This window comes from Macaca thibetana, chromosome 2 (assembly GCF_024542745.1).
Source record: "Macaca thibetana thibetana isolate TM-01 chromosome 2, ASM2454274v1, whole genome shotgun sequence".
NCBI classification, from domain to species: Eukaryota; Metazoa; Chordata; class Mammalia; order Primates; family Cercopithecidae; genus Macaca; species Macaca thibetana.
The window spans coordinates 123,838,514-123,863,764 of NC_065579.1; the positions used below are offsets into that span (position 1 = coordinate 123,838,514).

At 40.8% G+C, this 25,251-nt stretch overlaps 1 protein-coding gene and 1 pseudogene across 1 annotated transcript in view; both read right to left on the reverse strand.

Moving 5' to 3' along the window:
• FRMD4B (FERM domain containing 4B) overlaps nt 1-25,251 on the reverse strand; it is a 360,926-nt gene that overhangs the window by 291,167 nt on the left and 44,508 nt on the right. The window lies entirely within an intron of this gene.
• LOC126948993 (RNA-binding protein 43-like) lies at nt 1,201-13,816 on the reverse strand (annotated as a pseudogene).

A 25,251-nucleotide genomic window follows, 5' to 3' on the forward strand; every position in this document is an offset into this window, starting at 1 on the left:
TGGTCTCGATCTCCTCACCTTGTGATCCGCCCGCCTCGGCCTATGTGCCACATTTTCTTAATCCAGTCTATCATTGATGGACATTTGGGTTGGTTCCAAGTCTTTGTTATTGTGAATAGTGCCACATAAACATACGTGTGCATGTGTCTTTATAGTAGAATGATTTACAATCCTTTGGGTATATAACCAGTAATGGGATTGCTGGGTCAAATGGTATTTCTAGTTCTAGATCCTTGAGGAATCACCACACTGTCTTCCACAATGGTTGAACTAGTTTACAGTCCCACCAACAGTGTAAGAGTGTTCCTAGTTCTCCACATCCTCTCCAGCATCTGTTGTTTCCTGACTTTTTAATGATCGCCATTCTAACTGGTGTGAGATGGTATCTCATTGTGGTTTTGATTTGCATTTCTCTGATGACCAGTGCTGATGAGCATTCTTTCATGTGTCTGTTGGCTGCATAAATGTCTTCTTTTGAGAAGTGTCTGTTCATATCCTTCACCCACTTTTTGATGGGGTTGTTTGTTTTTTTCTTGTAAATTTGTTTAAGTTCTTTGTAGATTCTGGAAATTAGTCCTTTGTCAGATGGGCAGATTGCAAAATTTATTCTCATTCTGTAGGTTGCCCGTTCACTCTGATGGTAGTTTCTTTTGCTGTACAGAAGCTCTTTAGTTTAATTAGAAACTGGATTATTCTTAAATGTTAAAGGTATGATATTGTTTTTGTGGAAAAACAGTCCTTATCTTTTGAGGATACACACTGAAATATTTTCAGAAAAATAATATGATATATGAGATGTGCTTCAAAATAATAAGGAGGGGAGAAATGGGGTACTGATATAGCACAGTCGGCCATGAGTTGATAATTGTTGAAACCTGCGTGCTGGATACAGGAATGATAATCATACATTTTGCCTTTGTTTATGTTTGTATTTTCTCATAACACAAAGTTAAAATCAACAAACAGAAAAGCAAAAAAATTTTTTTTTTTTTTTTTTTTTTTTTTTAGACAGGATCACTCTGTCACCCAGGCTGGAGTGCAGTGGCTCAATCATGGCTCACTACAGCCTTGACCTACTGAGTTCAACTGATCCTCCCATCTCAGGCTCCTGAGTAGCCAGAACTACAGGCATGCACCACCACACCCAGCTAATTTTTTATTTTTATTTTTATTTTTATTTTTTGTAGAGTCAGGGTCTCACAATGTTGCCCAGGCTGATCTTGAACTCCTGGGCTCCAGCCATCTGCCCACCTTCTCTTCCCAAAGTGCTGGGATTACAGGTATGAGTCACTGTGCCTGGCTAGAAGTCTTCTAAAAAATAAAACCTTAATGAGAATCCCAGTCTTCTGCGCAAAGCAAAAGTTAGAAAGCCAGAACATGCTTATTTGTCCCCATCTCTCTCCCCCAGAGGTCCTGCTATGGTTTCTAAGGCACTGGTGAGATGGAAAGAGCATGGGCTTTGGAGCCAATGAGAAGTGAAGGTACTCTCTGGGTCTGCAATTTGACATGTCACTTTGGTTCTCTGAGCTCAACTTTCCCATCTCTGGAAAGAAGCTAATAAAGCTAAGAAATACTTCACCAAGAAGCACTTGTGACTTAAGAGAAGTAGCATCTGAGTGGTAAATAACTGGCATTATTTGGACACAAATCCATCTGCCTCTTAAAATCCACGCTCACAACTACCACACTACACAGTCTTCTAGAGTGGCACCTGACTGTTTGTGAATTGGCTATGGAGATTCACAGCCAGTAGAGACCTAGGTTCAAAAAAGTTGTTTCACTCATTGTAGGCAGTGAAACCTGTGGTCCCCCAAATCAAGCTTCCCATGTTTCAATCCTAGCTCTCCCATTACCAGCTACATGACTGAGCAAGTCACCTGACCTTGTCAAGCCTCCATTTTTAATTCTATAACATGGGTTAATAAAAGAATGTGCCTAGGGTTTTTTGTGAGAAATAAGTGACACAATCACAACTGTAGTGTCTCAGCTCTTCTCAACCCCAGTATATACCTCCCATCTCCAGAAGAAGAATATGACTAGTCTGTCCAAGCACCACATTCTCCTGATCATGACTGGTTTAGGTGTGGGTACAGAATCCATGCTAGGTAAATGGGATCCTAGCAGGGGACCTTCTGCTACAAATACTAAAAAGGAGGGTGCTGTTTCCTTTTGGACACTGAAGAAATAGGAGTCAGTCAGGAACTATTAGGCACCGACCAATGTGGAAAAAAGCAGAACCAAGGGATACATTCACCTGGGCCTAAAGCTACCCTGAGAAGTTTTAGTCACACCAGCAAATAAATTCTCCTGTTGGTGTAAGCCATTCTGAACTGATTAACAGAGTTTTTGACAAAGAGCACATGTGCAATAAATGTTAGCTATCACTTGAAACATGAAAACAGACCAAATTTTTCCTGCTACCTTTTATTCTGTTGCTTTGCTGGGATTATTTCTTTTTATTTAAAGTTTTATTTTTTTAAATTACGGGTCATTTCAGACATATGCAAAAGCAGAGAAAAAAGTATCATGAACCCTCATGAACTCCAACAATTATCAATTCATGAATAGTCTTGTTTGGACTATGTCCCTCCCACTTATTTCCTTTTTCCCTTTTCATTTATATTTTTCAGATCCTTTTATAGTGTTTTCTTGCATAGCAGACACTGTTGATGGCCTACCCATCACTCATTTCCCAGTTATTCCACCCAGTGATGTTTATTTCTTAAGCTCTCTCATGCAGCCAGAGATACGGACCTGTTTGTATTCAAATCCTAGAGATGGACCCGTTTGGCCTAGGGGTAATTTCATTTCCCTGGTCAGTAACAGGGTCAGGAATGCAATAAATATTGGGTGTTGAAACTTGAAAGGGACACTACTGGGGAAGGGAGATACTTATGGACAATTTTCTGCTCTTAAGGAGCAGCCACAAAAAAACTGTCTCTCTTTTTCCTTTGACTTCTATCCCGTCTGGACGTGATGCTCAGAACTGCAGCAGCTATATTTGCTACTAGCCTGAAGATGAAGCTATTACCAAAGATGACAGAGGATAGGCGGAAGGAAGCTGAGACCTTAATATTATTAAGCAACTGAAGCAAGCAAGCCAAGGGACTGCTCCACCTCTGGACTTGCTGTTCTGAGAGTTAAAAATCTGCTTCATTGTGTAAATCTGTTTGAGTTCAGGTATCTGTTAATTGCTGCTGAAAATAACCAACTTTGCCGTCAATACAGACCTATGACCTGTATAGTCTGAGTTTCAAAAGCTGAGTAAGGAATCGTATTGGGATGATGTAACAAAGATACCCTAAAATACAGTGACTTCAACCAGATAAAAGTTGATTTCTTTCTTATGTTAAGAGTTTTCAGAGGTGTTCCTGGACAGGTTAAGGCAGCTCTACCATCATCAGGGCACAGTTTCATCTGCCATCCTTAGCATCCAGCTTCTCATCTCAGTCAGCTGTTCCGACTCCTACCAACACATACATGCAGACACCCAATCTCTTTAAAAAGAAAACCTATAAATTAATCTCACACATCTCACTTAGTGACATGGCTGCAACCAATTGCAAGGGAGGCTCGGGGATGTAGTTGTTATTCTGGGTGGCCATTTGCCAGTTCTATTACTACAAGGAAAAGGTAGAAATAAATATTGGAACATAGCTGCAATGGTCATAAGGAGTCATCAGAATGCAGTATACGAAGTCTCAGCTAGAGAAGAAGCAGAGAGGCTTAATTTGATTTAGTTCAACTGACTCTTTAATTAAAACAACTCAGAAATGTAAGCAAAATTTCAAAGAAATGTTCTTAAGTGCCTCCCCACACGATTTAGCAGAACTTATTTACTTAGATATAGGTAAAAGTACACATCCCTTTCATCTTTTCTTTTTAGGTGAATCCCAGAAGGATCTCAGCAATCAGCAATACCTTGCTGGCCCAGTTTATTACCTTGTGTATGTGAAATAACTGAACTTCACTGATTTTCCTTGATTTCAAATCTCTTTTCCTCAGTTAAACTGCATGACAATGGTTTAATTATACTTTGCTCACTGGTCACCAGAATCCCATAGTAAGCCCCTACTCCACAAGATTGTTACTAATCACAGTAATTCAATTTATGGAAAAATAAAGACAGACAAATAGAGAAAAATGATAGAGCTAAGAGCACAGCATTCTACAGCCCAGCTGAAATAGCTGTTGATAAAGGTTTTGTATAATTAAGATACAAGCGAGACTTTGATTTAGCGCCAGCAGGTTTTAAATGATGCATGAGAAGCCACCAAAGCAAATCCCTTTCTCTATGGTCCCCTCAGGGTCAAGTACCTTGTTTCAATTATAATTTCACCAAATTGCTGTGTTGCAGTGAATGTTTCAGATTAACAGCAGTATAGCACAGTTCTCTGTGGGACATAATCAGAAAATCTAGTTCAGAGGTTTGTTGAAATATACCCCAAGACACCCAGCTGCAAAACACATTAGAGACTCCAAGATGATGGGAATATTTCGGACTGGTATTCTCCAAAGAGATTACTTTTGCAGAAAACAAGTTTATTATTTATGGTGGTAAATAAGATTTCTCAGTGCAGCCAAAGAGGTTTCTTGCAATTACATTGAGAAGGCACCACAGTGCAGTCCATTATGGAAATCATATTTACATTAATAGGGAAAGCTTTTGTTTTGCCAAGATGTGTATTTCTTTCTAAAGCATACTCATGATGAGTTTGGAAGAGATACTAAAATGTTTGGTTTGTCTTTTCATTCCAAATGACTCTATTCCTTGGAGAAGCATTTTGTATAGTAAAACACCATTTTGCGAGTTCTTCAAATTACCAGTCTAGTTTTTTTTTTTTTTTTTTTAATTTAATGCTTTATTTGAGAAGAAATAATTTCATTTCTAGGTGGTCTTTGGTATGTTCAAAGAACAAAGAGAAGGTTGAGGGTTTTATTTAAAAAGAAGAATGTTACTTGCGGTCTTAAGAGAAAGTTCATTGGTATTAGTAAAGCTCTGGGAAGCTGGGAAGCTCCAATTGGTGGGCAATGGCCACAGGTAAATTAGTCCTAGAGTTGCAACAAGTTATCTCAGCAGCTGTAGACAAAACTGGTCTCAGGCTACGGCAAGCAGTTTTGAGTAGCCAGGCTCAAAGAGAACTACATTCCTAGGGCAAAGTTATATGTCCTAAGTACTTTTTCCCCCTAGCTTTTTGACTGTTTCAACTGGGCATGACAAGAATGACCCGATTCATACAATCAATTTGCACAATTATAATAAGAGAATCAACATTTTATGTAAGCACTTAGGCTAAATAAGTAGTAGTAAAACCATCCCACATGGCCAGCAGGCTTGAAACAATAGAATTTAGTCAAATAATGATTACCTGCATCAGCAATACTGTCCATCTAGGTAGTTTCCCAAGTGATTTTTGCCAACACTCTAATTCTACACGCAGTAAACACGAACTGTAAATGTTAAGAAATTGCCCATGGCATAATAGCCATCTTCCCAACTTCTCATATCTTAAGGCTACTTCTTTTTCTAATCATTTGAAGTCACAGAGAAGGTAAGATTCTCTCAAGGGGTTTGGTGAGGTGTTTTTTTTTTTTTTTTTTTTTCAAAGCTTTATTCCTTAGATAATATCTTTGTAATCAAATAGACTGGGCTAAGTCTCAGCCTCATTCCTTGTCAACTGGATCACTTCAGAAAAGTGTTTTAACTTCTCCAAATGCTAGTTTCCTCCACTATAATATGAGGATAGTTAACACTGACCATGAAGGGTGATCATAAGGATTAATGAGATAAGGTGTGTAAAGCTAGCCTCACTCATGGCAATGGTCACTGCTCAGCAAGAGAATGCAGCCCTTATCACTCTATTGCTGAGATTTTTATTAACTAATCTTTTGCCTTATTAATTTCATGACCCCTTCTTAAATAGGTTAGTGTCAGAAGAAGATCCTATAATGTCAGTGTGTGTCCTATAAAGGTTAGTTAGGACTCCAAGATATCTCAAACTTAATTGTTCATATCCCCATTTAATGATTCTTTCCTTTTTTTTCCCCAAAATAAATGTCTCTTTTCTAAGCTCTAAGTGAAGAGCATGTGACCATTCCTCAACGAGCTCCTTTATATGTTTTGGATTGTTTGGTTGAGAACCAGCTTGAGTACTTTTTAGAAAAATTGTGGGGATTTCACCATCCACTCTCTTCTGACTCAGAATATGGAATTTGTTCAGTGTGCTTTAAAAAAATCCACATTTCTGTTTCAGGTAAAGAAAAACATCTGTGTTGGGCAGAAGTGTTTCTCCACTTCTAGTAGTCTCAGGTACTAAGGTCTCAGCTGACTCCAAAGAGTTATTGCTTCTCTGCAGATTCCTTTGGGGGCTCTATTTATTCTACTTTCTCCCCTCACTGGTAAAATTTGTCCTTTTTTTTTTTTAAAAAAAAAAAAAAAGAGAACTTGCTTTTACTTGCAAAGATTCTCTGAGCCTCTTTGACAACTAGAAATGATCCTTCCATGGAGAGTCTTCCACTGGCTTCCAAAGGACTGGAGCTTAAAGTTGGGAATTTCTTTGTCAGGTTCATTACCAGAATTTCTAGAGTAACTTCACTTCCAAAAACAGAAAGATCAAGGATAGCATTTACAGAGCTGAAGATCTTGTCACTAAAATGGGAGACTGTGAGTTCAGCATGTCTTCCTTGTTAGCTGGTGTTTCTTTTGTCTGATGACATTTTCTGCAACTTTTTTTTTTCTTTGCATATTACAGATGTAACTCCCTTGGATTCTTGTTGGATATATCACATCTTCAGCATCTCCACCCTCATTCTTAATATCTTGGAAGGGCCTCTTCACTAATACAGCCAATAATTGATCACTAAAAAGGCCAACCAGAAGACCAGCCAATTACAACTGTTCTTTCAAAGCTTTGGATTCCTTGACATTCAAAACTGATACCCTTTTGATGTTTCCATTTCTGGCCAATGCGCCAAAATGTTACAGTTTTGCCAATGCACCACAGTGTAGCAGTCTCTCATAGCCAGCAGCCTGAGAAGTCACCCAGAAGTTCTCTGTCTCACTATCAAGAAAGTTAAGGAGTGTGGATACCAAGGGTGAGGTTGGAGTGAAAGTTTAATAAGTGAAAGAAGAAAGATCTCCACTGCAGAGAGGGGACCTGGAAGAGGGTTGCCACCAGTCCGGTGTTACGAGGACATCCCATGGGGACTTGCCATGGATCAAATGTTCAGGTATTACCATATTGGGCATATTGGGAGTAGAGTGCTCCAAAGGACCAGAAGTTTTATCCATACCAATGGCTGTAGTAGCATGTCCAAGCCTTCAAGTGAGTCTTTCTTTTTTTTTGACTTGGGGGGTGGAATCTTATTTTTGACTAATTCCCTCTGAGCATTATTTCTAAAGAAGAGAAATTTAAGATCTAACTTCCATATAGGGGGGTTATACTCATTAATCCCACTCCGTATGACTGCAAATTGAAGAGAAACGATATTCCCCAAAGGAATGAAGGTTGGAGGAAAACCTTTAACCCTTCTCTCCAGGAGTAATTTATCTGACAAGGATGGCAGAAGACCAATTATTGGCCTCTGCTTTCTTTGGCCTTCTCTCTTCCTATACTCCATACCTCCAGTAAGCATGTATGTGTTCTTGGGCTTGACAAGGGTGAGGTCAGGTACAATCTTCTATCCAACTGGTGGCTCTGTCCACTCTACCATGTCAACTCTTCCCAAGTTTAGACTCCAAAGTCCAGTTACAGGGTTACAATATAATAAAGTACATTTCGACTTCCAGTCTAAACTACATTCTACAATTTGGCTTCATTGGCAATGCAGCACATATCTGAATCTCCATCTCACTCCTCATTCTGAACTTGGAGATTTGATTATCTTCCACAAACCCCATACCTGATATGGTGTTCATATAGCCATCTTGCATTTGACACTAATTTGCCTCTCCAGCCATATCGATCTCTCTTTTAATCATTCGAGTATATATACTTTTATTTCCCCAACATCCTTAGGTTTTTGTGTCAACTGAAGATTTAACTGGTGGCTTATAATTCATCCACGTGGGCATTCACAGTGTTTTTAAATAATGAGTTTAATACAACTAATATAATTTAAGAAAATCTGTCGTTGCTGAATATGACATAAAAATTTAGGTGAAAAGCAAAGTAGCTTTGGGCAAGGGGTTGAAGAAGCCACCCTACACAAGGTTTAGTCAATAAGGAGAAAACCCAGTAAATCCAACAGGAGAAGGCTGCTTCTACTAGTCCCACCTCTAACAAATGTTATTGGTCTTTCAAGGGTTTGCTCTTAGGTTCCCAAACTTCTCCCATCCGAGCCTTCTCCTATCCTGCAACGTAACTTCTCTTCTCCCTCTTTTCCAACCTTCCCTACACAATTCAAAAATTAGAGATGCCCTACGGTCATCCAAGTTCTCTTCTAAACTGCCAATGCCCAAGGGTTGGTAAAGTCCACCAGTGATCTATGCAATGGTCTGAATTACTTGCTCTCCTCTGTTTTCTCATCTTCAGCCTGGTCTTAGCTCATGTATTGCTACAGAATCTTGAATACATGTGACAGAAACCTGTTCTAGCAAACCAAAGTTAATAAGAAAGAAAGGAAGAAAGAAAGGTATTGGAAAGGCTTTAGATAGTTCCCAGAATTAAAGGCAGAGTGAACAATACAATTCTGGTAGAGTAGGAACCAGGGTATATCTGGGGAAACTCAGCAGCATGAAGTTACAAATAGTCATTCCAAAACTACCATCTGAGGACCCTGAGTCAAGTTCCTGAGTAACGCTGCTCAGTTCCTGCAGTGGTTCTCGTTGTTCTAGTGTATGTTCATTGGGGATTGGGGATGGTTCTGTGACTGACAGTTTATTAAAATCTCCAGCCCAAAAGAAGGAAAGTCAGGGAAACAGTGGAATTCCTGGTACTTAATCTATGAGCACTTCTGTTCCCAAAGCTACAAGTCTAAATGCTACATATATGATTACAACAGCAAATGTTGAACACTGAAAAAACCAAAGAATTACAATTAGAAGATACGTTCTAATACCCTGATTGCTTTAAACACTGGAACATTGCTGCTGATCTCGTGTGCTATTATTCATCCATTCAGTCACCATTTAGGTATATTAAGCACATGCCACATGAGGGGCAAGAGTGAGCAAGACAGACAGAGTTCCTGCCTTCACAGAGACTACTGTCTGGTGTGGAAGAGGGACTGTTTAACAACTGCTTAAACCAGGGATAAAATGCTATGAAAGAGGAAAGAGAGGATGGTAGGAAAGCCTATAGACAGAGCAATTCATGTGGTCCAGGAATTCTAAACGCTTTGGGAAGAAGTGGCTTTTAAGCTTAGACCGAAAGAATGTATTTGAGGGAAAAACAAAATGTCTTGCTGTTGGTTTCTAAATTACACAATACACAGCAACGTGACATCAAGTGTATGCCCTTACCTCTTAGGGCCACAGTTCTTAATATATAAAACAGGGCCAGGTTATTACTTACCTCATTAGTGCTGTTGTGAGGATCAGAGTCTGAGGTGTCATAAGCTAATTTCCTGACCTGTGCTTATATTTTTTCTTTGCTCATGATAGGGTTGGTTACTGAATGAGACTCAATTATATAATGATCATTTGTTACCTATCAGGACTTTTTTGGTTATAGATGAACGAACCCCAGAATGAAAATCCCTAAGCAAAAAAGGAAAGTTTAGAGAGGCTACTTTGATATTTCACATAATAGTTAGGCAGTAAGAATGGCAGGGAGGAAAGAGGGTCTTGGAAAGGATGTAGTCAGGGGCTCAAATGCAGCCAAGACACTTCACTCTTTCTGCCTGTCAACTTCAATTCCTGGCTCACTGACTTCTCCTATAAGGAGGAACACTTGGCCACGGCAACTCTCAAGCTTCACCTTTCACAACTTCAGTCCCTGGAGAAAGAAAATCTCAACCTTTAGTGCCCCACATTCAAGAATCTGATCCCAGAGAAGGGCTTCAGTTGACCTTGCTGGAGTCAGGTACTCGCCTCTGGATAAACTAGCAGTCAGCAGAAAACAGGGTACTAGAGTATAAAACAGTGGCTCCTACAGCAACCAGGGAAATAAGGCTTCACAGAGACATTCTCAAAAGAAGGAGACACAGGCAGAGCCAAGCAGAAAATCTCATAAATGTGGACTAGATCTTTTTTTTTTTCCAATGCCAAGTTCCTTCTTTAAAATGATGCAAAAGCTGCAACTAATTGAATAAACAAAGCACACCAATTATTTTAAAAGCTGAAATTCTGTTTGGGGACAAAAATCATCACCTGGGTTTCAGAAATCACTGAACACACATTTATTAGCTTTGCTCATGCAAAAGTTTTCCTGCAGACCTGTAGTTCAATGCCCCATTCTAATTAGATGCTAGCTTTCTTTAAGGGGTAGGGAGTAGGGTGGGGGTAAAAGCTGTAATGTGATAGAGTATTTTAAAAATAACCCTAAAGAGGCATTGTTGCTGAGAGCTTCTATGTGGCCCTAAGAATATCACAGAACTTAGTAAACTAAGTTGGGAATTATGAGCCATGCCCTGGAGACCTCTGAAGTGTGTCTGCTCCCACACTTAATGATCAAAACCACACTCCCACAGGTGACTGTTTTGTGAAGATGTCTAACAAGAAATGAGAAGGAGGAGAAAAAGGGGAAGGAGGAAGAAAAGAGAGAGAGGGATTGGGAAGAAAAACGAAGGAGACGGGAAAATGACAGCAGTCTAACTGGGGCAATGCTGTAACATCTTCCTTAAAAGAGCATGTTTCATGTGAACATTTCAAACAGTGGAGATTTTTCTAGAAGCTTATTGATGCCAATTTCCTTTTAACTGAAGAATCAAATCTTTAACCAACAGTTCCTAAAATATATTAGAGGGGACAGGAAGTACATCCTTCGTCCAGGGATTGTCAAAGGGTGGGGCTTGTGCCACTGCCTGAAATGACCTCAGATGATCCCCATAGGGGTGCCTAAATAACATGGCATCCCAGAGTAAACAGTTACTCTGTTTTGGTTCACTTTTAATCCCTCTGAATTAATATGTGACAGTGTTTTGCACTTCTACATATTTAGTACTTCTCTAACGCCAACTCTATCCCCTGTTGTACAGAAACAGCAGATGCTCAGCTAGGCAGGAGGACCTAGAAAGAACTGAATAACATGGTGTGTTTCATTGCACTGAATATCCCAGTAATGTTCAGTTTCAATAATATCGGTCTTCCTTTGAGAGTAGGCATGTAAAGCTGCTTCCTAAAAATTTTTTTGTAGTTCAAAAAAGGCAGTACATTGAAAGAAAAATATCAACAGTGGTGGTACCAGATGTTCCAAAAGTACTCTCTTAGTTACTAAGTATGTATGTTTCTAGGTCCATGGGTCAAAAGGAAGACTCCATGTTGCCAACCCATGTCAGTGCGAGAATAACAGTCTAATATTTTAGGCGAGAAGACTGCCTGTGGCTTCTAAGGCCTTTGCCAGAGCGTCTTGGATTTTAAAATAAATCTTAAGAGCTACTTCTTTCCTTCAGTCCAAGATCGTATTTTCCCTTATGAAGCGCTTACACTGATGATAATAAAGATTATAATGATTTAGAATCCCATAGAGGTTTCCTCTGAAAATCTTTAGTCTAAGAAGATACTTTGGAGTCTGTGATAGAAAGTATGCCAAGGTTCAGGATTTGACTAATGAAAAGCTTAAAATGGATTGTAGAACTGCCTCACCTCATATGAATGATGAAACACTGGAAAATATGGGACCATATTGGGAAACGGTCACCAAAGGGACATTTCCCTACAATTCATGCTGGGAAACTTCATGAGGAGAAGACACAGAAAACCTGGAAACTGCTGGTGGAAAAACAGTTATGGATCTCTTTGCCAACTTCTAAAAATAAAAAGCAATAAACGTCAACCAACTGTGGACCCTTATAGTTATTTTTAAAATCAACAGAAATAAAATGGAAGACTTAATTTCCATTATGATGACCTTATCAAAAGCCCCAAATTACTTTATTTGAAAGAAAATGTCACTTAAAAATAAAAACCAGTTACATTCAACAAATAAATAATGAAACCAGAACCCTGCTCAGTGAGGTTTTTGTCGGTTCAATTTGCCGATTTGGTTCTCCTTGAAATAAAATACACCTTAGCTTTCTTTTCCCTTTAAACAAAAAATCTTGGCAACTGCATTCTCCTGTGTCTTTGAATTTCTCTTCTTTTTTATGCATGATTCTTTAAAAAAATTACCTCAAAGCCTTTTGAGCAAGGGGTAGGGTGTTTTGAGCAAGGGATGGGAAGTTAAAATAATCTTAGTGCATTTATTTAGGAGATTACAAATACAAGGAGTGAAGAGCAACAGAAGAATGATTTACAGTTCAAGACAAAGAAGAAGTGGTCATAAGCTCTGTAAGACTGACTTCCCAGTCAGATTCCCACAGGGGCTGGATGGAGAAGGTGGAGGCCTGGTTATAAGACACAATGCATTCTAGAATTCTACCAGGTGCTATTATATATTTGTACCAGGTACTATTGTTACAAGATCTTCGGGGTGTCGATTTTCTGGCTGGAAACCTCTGTGGCCAATGGTGCCTTTGCTCGAGTTCTTGTCCTGTGTCCAGGAAGACTGAGGTACACAGACAAGAGGAGGGTAAGTAAGATGAAGAGGAGCTCTATTAAGTGTTAGAACAGCTCAGAGGAGACGCACAGTGATTAGCTCCTATCTGTAGGCAGGTCATCCCATCAAATGTTCAGCTCTCAGTGGAGAGGAGTCCCTGGAGAGGGTTATTATTTTCTACAGCTGGTATTCCTGACTCTCTGCAGGACCCTGAAGCTCTTAGCAGAGAGGATAGCTCCTCTCTGCTGCCGGTTGTCCAGTCATCTCCAGCTATCAGCAGAAAGGATAACTCCTCTCTGCAGCTGGTCGTCTCATCGTCTCTCCATCCTGTCTGTCCTCTGCCCTGCTCTGGCTGAGCCTGAGGCTTTTATGGGCCTCAGAGGAGGGAAGTATGTGCTGATTCATCCATGGGCAGCCATGGGCAGGTCCAGAAAAAAGCACCATGAGTTCCTCCTCCAGTAGGCAGGACTAGCAGCTTGGTTCCCAGGCTTCAGGTCTGTCCCGGCCTGAAGGTGGGGCTTCTCTGGGGACTCCCCAACCTTCTCCCCAGGAGCCTGTCTGCCTGCCATGACCATCCATGGCACCCAGGTTGCTGGCACCAAGGGGCACCTGCAGGCCAGTTCCCAACTGTCCTCAACCCCCCTCAGCTTCCCCTCCCATGCTCCTCTATGCCCAAAGCCCTGAGGGGTCCAGGGCAGCAGGGGGCTGGCATGTCAGCACTGCCCTGAGGGTGCACACACCTGGTTGGGCTGTGACAGTGCTTAGGTTTGGCCCCAACTCCACTCAGAGATTGGAGTGGGTGCCAGGAGTGGGGGAAGGCAAGGCAGCTAGAATAGGCACCTCAGAGCCTGCAAGGGCAAGTGGGGCCTTTGAGGCCCCCCTAAGAGTGCAGGGATGCCTGGATCTACAGCCGCAGTTTGAACAGTTGCAGCTGTACCAGGGTGGGGGGCTCCTGCCTGCTTTGTGAAGCAGGAGGCCCAGATCTGCAGCCAGGACTTCGGCGGCTACAGCCCCACTCAGGAGAACAGGGCTCCTGCCTACTCTCAGCTCCCAGAAGCACAGAGGTGCCTGGGTTGCAGCCACAGCTTGGGCAGCTGCAGTTGCAACTGGGGAGCTCTCACCCCACCAACTTGGAAGGGGTAGGGCTCCCGCTTGTCCCTGGTTCCTGCTGGCTCCATGGAGCATGGCACCTGGCCCAGCCTCCTCACAGCCTGGGGTTGGGGCTCCAGGTCCTTGCTGGGCCTGGGCCAGCATACAGGGCAGGGGCAATGTTGCTGCAAGCTCCTCCTGTAGCCCTGGTGCTCGGGGTGACCCAGAGCTCCGCCTCACCTGGTGCGACCCAGCCCAGCTCCATCACGGTATGGTGGCCCCCAGGGCAGTGGGCTGCAGCTTTGGGGCTGTCCACCTCCCTGTGCCCTCCCTGCAGCAGCCAGTGTGATGGCAGTAGCCACATGAGACAACCCATCGCTGCCGTCACTATTATGTATTTAGCATCTCTGTAACACCAATACATGCAGATATATGTATTCTAGAATATAATAACTACAGATGATTCTAGGTTGAGATATAATGCATTCTAGAATACAATGCATAGTGGTGGTGGACATACACATACATTGGCTACATGGGGCAGTTCAATAGAGCAATTGCATGTAGTTGCCATGTTGATCATAAAGAGTCTTGCTCTGAATTTTTCCCAAGTTGGCTGGAAATCTGGTTATTGTTGTTTTTGATATGAAACATCAGGTTTCTAACTGTTGCCAACTAATTCGAAACATTTATTTTTATTATTTTCTGTAAGTTATTGGGGTAAAGGTGGTATTTGGTTACATGAGTAAGTTCTTTAATGATCTGTGAGATTTTGGTGCATCCATCAACCAAGCAGTATACACTACACCATATTTGTGGTCTTTTATCCCTCGCCCCCTCCCACTCTTCCCCGCAAGTCCCCAAAGTCCACTGTATCATTCTTATGCCTTTGCATCCTTATAGCTTAACTCCCCAAAACATGTTTATAAAACACTATATGGACAAAAGAAAACATATTTGTAAGTTCGATTTGGCCTGTGGATTGCTGGTTTGAATCTCTGTCACGTAACTAAGCCATTAAGTCTTGGGAACTGAATCTATAACTTCACTCTGGAGTGAGCAGAAGGGGATTTACATTGAATCTTGGAAAGAAAAGGGGGGAAAATGTGTATAAGAAGAAGGGAGAGACAGTGGCAGACATACTACATGGGGAGGAAAGCATAAAAGAAGCCCCGAAGCAGGAAGGCTCAAGGCATGTTGAACAAACACTGAAGAGATTAGTTTGGTTAGAAGAGAAAACCCATATACTGATGTGAGGCAAAGTAGCAAATGTTAAGAAGCAATGTTTGCTCATTTCTGCTTGCCAGAATAATTTCACAAAGCCTCTGACTCTGTGAAGATATGCAACTCTCCGGAAAGATACTTTGAAAAGACAAAACAGGATCGATAAAAGACAAAACATGTCCCTGCCCCCAAGGTCTCTTGTTTGAATCACTATATTCCCTAAAAGATAAATGACCCTAGACCTTGCCTTTCTCTATACTTAAGATAACGTCTGACAGGGTCAGTGATTATGCCTCTGTTATCCATAACCAGATGTACTCTTATACCCAAACCTTGATGTGATTCTGCTTTAACGTGATTTCTGAACAAATCTGAGTGACTTTGCATGTACTGAATCTCCACCACCTGTTCTTGAGCACACTGGGCTGAAATGCTGTGCTGGAGCAGTCTCATAGAACCTCTTTAAATGGCTAATCCCAGGCTATAGGCCTGAGTCTATAGTCACCAGTAAGGCTTCTGAATAAAACTAACTTTAAATCTTTAAAAGTTTTTTTTTTTTTTTTCCTTTAGATGACACTGAGAAAGTCAGAGATAAGGCGTGTAAAGCAAATGAAGGATCAGATAGATAAGGATCTTAAATATTAAGCTAAGAAATTGGAATTTTATTTCATAGGCAAGGAAGATTTGGGAGTCTAGAGATTGGGTTTTCCAATAGAACTAACCCAGTCTATCTCGAAGAGAAAGAGACTACAGGAGAAGAGATTGGTCAGGAGACTCCACTATCTCAGAACTGGTGGAGGCAAGAAGAATTGAAAGCTAGTGAATGAGACAGATCTATGGCAGTGGATAAATCCACAGGACTCATAATCTGTTTCCTCTTAGAAGATGTCAAAAGATCACTCTTCTGTTTGGGTCCTTTGGTATTTGCAGGCATCCTAGTGCAAATATCCAGGAAGACATTTGGAACCTGAATTTAGGAGGCTGTCCAGGGATGCTGAGGCAGTTGGAGTGCTAGCCACATGAGGATGGCCCACAGACAAAGGGAGAGGATTCACGGAGAGAGGAAGCATGAACCTGGGAAGATGAATACCCAATATCTATGTTTCTTACAGCTTACCTCAAAAACTTGGCTAAATTGAGAAATCACTACCCTTGAATTTGTGATTAAGTGATCTCTAATAAAAATGCATTCTGTTTTATTTGTATTATTGTATGTATCACCTAATTTAAATGTGCCCATTGTAAAATTTCATCTCTTCCACCAGATTATGTTTTAAGAGGAAAAAGGAAAGAAAAAGAAAAGAAAGAAAGAAAGAGAAAGAAAGAAAGAAAGAAAGAAAGAAAGAGAAAGAAAGAAAAGAAAAGAAAAGAAAGAGAGAAAGAAAGAGAGAAAAAAAGAGAGACAGAGAAAGGAGCTTTGGAGTAGATATTGCCTTGTCAAGGGTGGTTAAAATGGAGCCCAGTTAAGGATCTGAGAATTACCTGAAGGCTCTTTCCAGTTCTATGAGTAAATAACACCAGAGCTTTTGTCCAAAAATTCATTTTATAAACAGAGAAATTGAAGGCCCTTCAATTCAAAATTCACCTGACAGCTATCAGTTGCTTTACCACGCAACCAGAGCTTGGCTCTCTGAAGGCTTCACATCATGTTAGAAAGATGGCACTAATTAAAAATGTACCCACCTCAGAGTCCAGAAATTAACTTCTATGGTCAACTGATCTTCTTCAAAGGCGCCAAGCCAATTCATAAGGAAAGCATAGTCTTTTCAACAAATCATGCTGAGACAACTGGATAGCCACATGAAAAATAATAAAATTGAACCCCTACTTCATATCATATAGAAAAAACAACTAAAAGCATATCATAGACATAGCTATAACAGTTTAAGGTATAGGCCTGGCACTGTGGTTCACACTTGTAATCCCAGCACTTTGGGAGGCTGAGGTGGGCGGATTATGAGGTCAGGAGTTCGAGACCAGCCTGGCCAACACAGTGAAACCTGTCTCTACTAAAAATACAAAAATTAGCTGGGCATGGAGGCGGATGCCTGTAATCCCAGCTACTCAGGAGGCTGAGGCAGAAGAATCACTTGAACCCAAGAGGCAGAGGTTGCAGTGAGTCAAGATCGCGCCACTGCACTCCAGCCTGGGTGACAGAGCAAGACTCCATCTCAAAAAAAAAAAAGTTTAAGATATAAAACTCTTCAAAGAAAAGACAGTTATAAATCTTTGTGACCTTGGGTTAGGGAACAATTCCTTAGATATGACACCCAGCACAAGCAGGAAAAGAGAAGGTTGATACATTGGACATCACTGAAATTTTTAAAAATTTTGTGCTTCAAAGGACACTATCAAGAATGTGAAAAGACAATCTACTGTCTGGGAGAAATATTGTAAATCATATATCTAATAAGAAACTTATATGCAGAATATATAAAGAACTCTTATAACTTAATACAATGACAAATAAACCAATATAAAAATGGGTAAAAAATATGAATAGACATTTCTCCAAAGGAAATATATAAATTTTATATATATATATACACACACACACACACACACACACACACACACGAGCCAATCTAAAAATGGGCAAAGGATTTGAATAGACATTTCTCCAAAGAAAATATATAAATGAAAATATATACATGAAAAGATGCTCAGCCTCATTATTCATTAGGGAAATGCAAATCAAAACCACAGTGAGTTGCCACTTTATAGCCACTAGAATGGCTATAATAAGAAAGACAGATAATAAATGTTGGCAAAGAGGTGGAAAGAAACAAGAATCTTCAAACATTACTGGTGTATATGTAAAATGGTGCAGCGACTTTGGAAAAGTCTAGCAGTTCCTCAAAAAATAAACATAGTGTTGCCATATAGCCCAGAATTCCATTCCTAGGTATCCACTGGAGAGAAATAAAAACATATGTCCATCCCAAGATATGCACACAGATGTTCACAGAAGCATTTTTCACAAGAGCCAAAAAATGAGAACAAGCCCAATGTCCATCAACTGATGATAGGTAAATAAAATGTGATTTATCTACACAATAGAATACTATTCAGTGATAAAAAGGAATAAAGTACTGATAGAGCTACAACATGGTTGAACCTCAAACACATTATTACGAGCCAGTCAGAAAAACCACAATCTTATGATCCCACATATATGAAATGTCCAGAATAGGAAATCCAGGGAGATAGAATGTGGATGAATGGTTGTCAAGGGCTGGGGGAGTTGGGAAGATGGGAAGTAACTGCCAGTGGGTATGGGTTTCTTTTTGGGATGATGAAAATATTCCAAAGTAAGGTTATGGTGCTGGTTGCCCTAATAGGATTACACTAAAAGCCACTGAATTGTATATTTTAAACATGAACAAACATTTTAAATGAGATGATGGTTTATAAATTATATCCCAATGAAAGCTTAAAAACTTTCATCTATCATGTGCTGCATGAAGTTCTCAGCACTAGTCAGACAGGGTCTCTAATCTTGTTAGTCTCTTCTTTAAGATCTTTGCATCAGTTCTGCTTTTTGTCATGAATGCCTTGATTCTTTCTACCACAAACTTGCTTCTCTTATCTTCCAAAACAGCATCAAGTTCCTGTCTCTCAAACATGCCAGGTTTGTTCCTGTTTCAGACGTTTGCAATGGTGCTTCCTTCTACTTGGAAAGCTCTCTCCCCTGCCTCTGCAGGACCGCCTCCTTCTCACCACTGAGGTTCAACTCAAAAGAGAGGTCTTAGACTTCCATAGCTCCAGCAGCCCACAGTCACCACCTACCTCTCATTGTATCTGTGTCATCGCAAGTACCTACCAGTAGCTTCTGTCTTGGTTTCCATATTCCCATTTGTATTTGTTTGCTTGCTTGCTAAAGGATTTACTGTGCATCTTCCTCACTAGATCATATGTTCCCTGAGGACGGGAGCTCTGTCATAGCTGCCCCCACCACACCAGGCCTATAATAAGAGATGTTGGCCAATGCCTTTAGGGTGAATGAAGCACTAGATAAGGTTGCTTGCTTCTGCCCTAGTAATAGGATGAAAAAGAATGAAGCCTTTTCCCTCTCCGAAACTCCACCCTCATTCATCCCCACCCCTCCAAGAAGGAGCCAGAATTTCCTTAACAATTTTTTGATGCTAAAAACCTCTCCCCGAGAGACTGATTTCAGAAAAATAAATTCCTCTTCACCTAAAGGTGCAGCGCCAGCTCAATGAAAATTGTTTCAGTAAAACTAGTCTCAAGCAAGATCAATAGGAGGAAAGAGAAAAAAGCAACAAAGACTAGCTTGCACTTCCAATGCAAGGAAAATCAAAGCAGAGTCAGTCCCAGGGGAGTTCAAACACTAGAAACAATAGGTCGGGAAGCCATGCAGCCATTACCCAGACAAAATGAAGATCACTCCAGGAAAATGAAGAAGAGAATGAAGCATAGCTTATTGTGGAGTTTGTCCTCAAATTTATAGCTGACTTTATGAGAAGAACTGCAAAGCATCTAGTCCTTCAATATTGAAAGACGGAAGAAGGAAGAGAAAGGAAAAAAGAAAGAAAAAGATAAGATGAGAAAAAAATGTTTTAAAATAAAAAAGCAAAAGCATTTCCTCACCTAATCCTCTTCTGGTTAAAAGAGCTAGTGAGAGAATCAAAAGAAAGAAAATGACCCCTATTTGCAATTAAAGAAAACTTTACGTAAAAGCACATATCTTATTCTATTTTCTGAACTTCTCTTCTGCAAAAAGAACAAAAAGACAGAAAAAGAAGAAAAGAGACAAGGTTACAAATACAAAACCAAACAAATGATGCTGGTTTCCTTTTTAACCTAAGCACAACACAGTCAATTAATAAAATGCCAAAAGGCTTTCACAATTTACCTGTTACACCATGAGAGACATCACATCCAAATAACGTGCTGATATGCAAGCCTCCAGCTAGATTCACAAGAGGAACGAAGACCAAGTTCAGACACAGCAACTCACACCATTGCAACCAAGTCTCCAGGTATGAACATCTGAAGACCAGTAACATATCTCAAAGACCACTAAATTATTTAAGACCATCATTCAGGAAGTGTTCTCATGCTCAAACAAGCGGAGATCAGAGATTAGACCTAAGCCCCCTCTTCCCCCTCCTCCACCCTACCCCCCACAAGTCCCAAGACAGTCTGCCAAGAACAAGTTTAGTATCAGCTTATCATAGGCTCTAGTCTTAGCCTTGCAATTACATCCTGCCCTGGCAGGAAGCTGAACCTGGCAATCAAGATTCCCTCTCATCTCTGTTTTCTATATCTTGCATGCTTGGGGAGGCGGCAGAGCATGTGGTATGACCACATGCAGAGTGAAAGTTTGCAAGACCTGCATTTGAATCCTGATTTTGGCACTTCTCCCGTGTGAGCTTGGCAGCTCACTTCACCTCTGAGGGCCTGTTTCTCACTGGTGAACAAGGGCCAGCGATCCCTCTTTAAAGGGTTATGAACATCTCATAATTCCTGGCAGCCAGCAGCTTGCTCAATAAGTGTTAGTCCCCTTTACACAGTAAAATTATTAGCTAAACAGAAAACCAGCATTCTAACCTGGGCAAGTCTCTTTGATTTGAGAAAAAATGCATGCTTTAATTTACATCATCTGATTGTATTTTGTGGATCAGTATAGACTGTTTGTAAATCCTTCTGGAAGAAGGCATGAGATATATCCGATACAAATATACATTCTTGGAGGAATCGAGGGACCTTGCTGTGTGCATAAATTCAGTCTGCCCTTCTGCGACCCTGGAAGAAACCATTTTGTCAGGGAACCACTCATCCCTAATTTACCTGATTTGTAATTTCAGGGTTTCATAAAGTGAAGGCACAACTATAATTACCCTTAGTACTCCATTTAGGCAGTCATAATTTTTGACAAACTCTGATGCTTGGCAACCTAACCTTCTAGCATGTCTGGAATGTCTTGTATGTCTGCTTAGTTATTTGCAAGCTTTCTAAATAGACCTCTACCACTTCACGGCTGGTAAGCGTTTCCAGTTACATTTTAGTCCTCTTGTTGGTCTTCTAAGTATGACATATATTCTATGTTTTATGTATGAGTGTTTCAAAGATGAGGGATAATTCACAGCAACCATCTCTGTATCTTCAGTCTCAGGTGCTCCATTAGGATTCTTAAGTGACCGGTTGAAGTCATTATCGAAGCAAGAGCTGTTACTTGAAGAACTGGCAAACTGAAATTTTATCTTACAAGCAGCCAACAATGCACATTCTTTTATACGCAATCAAAAGCACAAACTCGTACTCACACGCATGACTTTTAGCTTAATTTCCAGTTTAACATTTAGAAAAGGGAACTGTTGGCCAAATAAACTTGTCAATTTATCAAATTATGAGGGGAGAGTAAAGTACAGTACAAGATCCAATCTTACTGCCTCAAGTATTTAAGAGGTGGGGTCAAGAGTTACAAACTCAAAATGCTGCTAAGAGCCAATAAGACAGAAAACATAAGTATATAATCAAGGCCACGTGGGAGCAATAGGGAGTGGTGGGGCTTGGGGCAAACTGGAAAACCATCCCCCGTCTTAATCTTTTTTTTTTTTTTTTTTTTTTTTTTTTTTTAACTATTTTGCTAGCCAAACAAAACACATTGTGAGCTGCATTTAGACCAGGTCTGGCTGCTATCTGAAAATTCCTAGTTACTGGAATGGAAAGTTAGGTACAAAGTAAGGAAACATTTTAAGGTCCTAGAAGTTTGACTACTGTATCCAAGTAGATCTCTCTGGTTCTCTACACCAGCACTCCCTTTATTCACCCTCCTAGCATTTACAGCCTCTGTAATGAGTTTCCCTTTTTATTTGCTTACTTCTTTAGAATTCTCTCTCTCTCTCTCTCTCTCTCTCTCTCTCTCAATGGCAGGGGCTGTGTTTATGTTGCTTATGGTTATCATCAGCACTCGCCAGCATGAGGGACGTAATTTGTTCTCATAAAAACTGCTGAATGGATCAAGCAAGGAGTATGATACGTTTTGTCATCCTATGACATATCTTGTTCATCTTGGGACCCCAAGCACATAGTAGTACAATAGTAATGATAAGTACTGGGGTGCAGTACTGGAGTGCAATCATAGCTTGCTACAGCCTCAAACTCTTGGCCTCAAGCAATTCTCTCGCCTCAGCCTCTGGAGTGCCTGGGACTACAGGTGTAAACCACTGTACCCAGCTAATTTTTTAAAATAAATTTGTAGAGACAGGGTCTTGATATGTTGCCCAGGCTGGTCTCGAACTCTTGGCATCAAGTGGTTCTCCCACCTTGGCCTCCCAAAGCACTGGGATTATAGGCATGAGCCACAACACCCAACCATGATAGTATTTCTTGGATGAAATTATTGGTGATCATGTTCCACCACGAATGGTTAACCACAGGGAGGTGGTTTATGTTGGGTGGGTCCAGGGTCTAGAAATAGATGTGGTCACTAGGCTGAGGAGATGATTGGGCACCAGATCCAGCTCTGCAAGGAAGTTCAGTAAGACAGAAAATAGCAAGTTTTATGAATACTAATAAAACATGACTAGTAATCTAAGCAAGTTGCTGGCATTGGGGATGTCTGATGATGGCTAAAAATAGAGAATCCAGAAAGGGTCAGTGTTCCCAGATAAAGGTATGTAGTCTGCCTCAAGTAAGCAACTGATAATAGAACAACAATCATGAGAGCTGAAGGCTGAGTTCACACGTGTCGCAAGGGGCATGGTAGTCAAAGTCACAACAGAGAATAGGTACTAAGAAACAATCAGCTGAGTGTGGTGGCTTATACATGTAATCCCAGCACTTTGGGAGGCCAAGGTGGGTGGATCACCTGAAGTCAGGGGTTCGAGACCAGCTTGACTAACATGGTGAAACTCTGTCTCTACTAAAAATACAAAAATTAGCTGGTCATGGTGGCAGGCACCTGTGATTCCAGCTACTTGGAAGGCTGAGGCAGGAGATTTGCTTGAACCCAGGAGGCAGAGGTTGCAGTGAGCCAAGATCACACCATTGCACTTCAGCATGGGCAATAAGAGTGAAACTCCGTCAAAAAGAAAAAAGGAGGGAAGGAAGGAAGGAAAGAAAGAAAAGAAAAGAGGGAGGGAGGGAGGGAGGGAGGGAGGGGGGAGAGAGAGAGAGAGAGAGAGAGAGAGAGAGAAAGAAAGAAAGAAAGAAAGAAAGAAAGAAAGAAAGAAAGAAAGAAAGAAAGAAAGAAAGAAAGAAAGAAAGAAAGAAAGAATGAATCTAGGTACCCAAAATGGGTTTAGCATTGTAAAATTCCAGAAGTGGTTGCAAGGTATACACTTGGTCTCAGCATCCAGGTTGAAGCTCGAGTCAGGCCCTAGTGTTGGTTGTGTTAAGTTCCCTAACAAATTCCAACCCCACTAAGGACACATTGAGTGCCAATTCCTAAGAGAATACACTCCTTTTTAATGTAGAGACAAGAACTTCCAATCCTGCCTTTTGTCTTGAATGACTTTAATACTAGAATGTTGCATTTCGGAACAGGAGAACCTGTGTGAGTTAATGCTATTACTGACATTAGCAATCAGGACTTTCTCTACGAAGAACAGAAAGATAATCCAAACTCCCTTTAGAAAGAAAGAGGAATCTCTTGGCTGCATAAACACACCATGGGAAGGCAGAAGGAGAGTCGGTCTTGGAGCTTATGCTCTCTCTGTGCCCCTGGGCTGTGTCACTCTCTGTCGTTGGCTTTACTTTCTTCTGAAAGAGATGGACTTTTCCTGTGCAGAATCAATGTAGCTTGGTAGACAAGAGCATGAATTTGGGTCATCCGACAGACTGGGTTTGCATCCCACCTCTGCCCCTTGACCTTAGTCAAATTATTCATCTGTTAAATGGGCATAATTAACGGCACCTCACTCTTAGGTTGTTGCAAGGATTAAATGAGCAAATATATGTAAGGTACTTAGCATGGTGCCTGGAACATGGAAAGGACTCTGTCGTTATTGGTAAGAAGCAGCTCTAGCTCATAACCCAACCATTCTGATAGCAGAGGGAAGAGAGGAATTCACCTTGCCAGTCCTACTTAAAAACGACATCTATAGGAAGGACACTTATTAGCACAGTCTGCAATGGTGGCACCAAATACGTGAGGTATAGGGTCCTGTATCAAAAGGGGAAATGTTGAGAGATAAGGCAGAGATGATTCTGTCCACCAAAATTTGTGCTCCCCTTCCATACAGAGTTGTCACTCATCCAGGGACTATATTCCCTAGCACTCCTCTTCTCTTTGCATGGAGCAAAGGGCATGTACATGGCTACTGCTTGTTCAAGTCATGGGCAGAATCAAAGTGATGTGTGATTATTCTAAGCTAAAGCTTTTAAGAAAGATTGTGTTTTTTTCCTTTTTCTGAATGGAGATAATGATGAAGACATTGGTTCTCAATCCTTATTACACAATGAAATCAACTGGAAATATTAACCAAACTAATTCCAGGCTTGATAGTAAATGAGTGGCTCTCAACCAAGGGGCACTTTTGCTCCGTGGGGGCAAGTGGCAAAGTCAAACGACATTTGTTGTCTTCACAATGTGAATCAAGGAGTCACTAGTATCTCATAAGTAGATGCCAGGAACATTGCTATGATCATATGCTAAAATTCTGTGACATGGAACAGCCCTCTACAACAAAGAATTATCTGGTCCCAAATGTACTGAGGTTGAAAAACCCTGGAAGAGGCCTGGATGCCTGAATCACTGCATAGAGGGAAGCAGCCTGTCAACCTGGAACACCCACCTTGAAGTCTTATCTTGAAGTCTTATCTTAATGAAGAATAAACCTCTATTGTATTTAGCATTGAAATTTGGGGCCTGTTTGTTACTAGTGTTGCTAGTGTTACTTTCAGTAACACAAGAAGAAAGATATGCTAAAGGGATTGTGATGATTTCAACTATGAAATGGACATACAATATATTTTATTGTTGTCTGACTAGGTTGAAATATATATTTAAATTGAGGGCCATTGTTTTACCTAAAATTTACTAGTAATTCACTACACAGATTTCCCTAATTAAAACCACCCAAACCAGTATGCAGTGATTTTATGGCACAAGAACAGACTATGAGTATATGGTTTGCATCCTGGACAAAAATCTTTTTGGGTCTGACCTGAATAAGTAGGTTAGTTTATATTTCAAATATTTTTGCTGGGCGTGGTGGCTCGCACCTGTAATCCCAGCACTTTGGGAGGCCAAGGCAGGCTGAGCACGAGGTCAGGAGATCGAGACCATCCTGACTAACATGGTGAAACCCCATCTCTACTAAAAACACAA